The sequence below is a fragment of the Mastomys coucha genome, unplaced genomic scaffold (genome assembly GCF_008632895.1).
Source record: "Mastomys coucha isolate ucsf_1 unplaced genomic scaffold, UCSF_Mcou_1 pScaffold5, whole genome shotgun sequence".
NCBI classification, from domain to species: domain Eukaryota; kingdom Metazoa; phylum Chordata; class Mammalia; order Rodentia; family Muridae; genus Mastomys; species Mastomys coucha.
Genome location: NW_022196911.1, coordinates 69,434,172 through 69,434,806, shown reverse-complemented (window position 1 = coordinate 69,434,806; position 635 = coordinate 69,434,172).

Here is a 635-nt window from a genome sequence, read left to right as displayed (position 1 = left end):
GGTCAACCACCAGATGAGCAAAGTCTGTCCCAGATGAGCCAAGCCCGTTGGTGCCCTGTGGCAGTCCCATAGAGGGGAAACAATCATGTGAGCTGGGAAGGATTATTAACTGAGCAATCTTATCTCCCGGGGAGATGGAGAAGACGCCCTGCGGGCAAGAACAGAGAACCTGAAGTCTCCCAGTGTAATCTGCAAGTCTTTCAAGTTGCACAATGGCAAAATTGGCACCAGGCCCACACCTGTTGACTGACTCAGCAAGCTCCCCGATAGGGGTGCACTCCACTGGAGCACAGACACGGCCACCACCAGCATCCTCAAACACTGGAAAGGCACGCAAGAGTTTACTCTCGTCTCCTCCAGACAAAAAGGAATCCGAACAGCGTCCATCAGTGCACAGCAGGGGTGGACCTGGAAAAGCAGGTGGGACAGCATAAAGCGTTCTGCGGCTCTGATCTCCCTTTTGCTTTAGATTCTGGAGAGGCGGCGAATGCTCATTTAGATGATACCTCTCTTCCTTATAGCAAGCCGCTTCTCTCTCCAAGTCTTCCCCATTTGACGGGCTCAATTCCTCAGAGCTATCAGGCTCGAAGAGCTTCCGTCTCGAAGCTCCATCTCTTTCTCTACTTTTCTCTCCC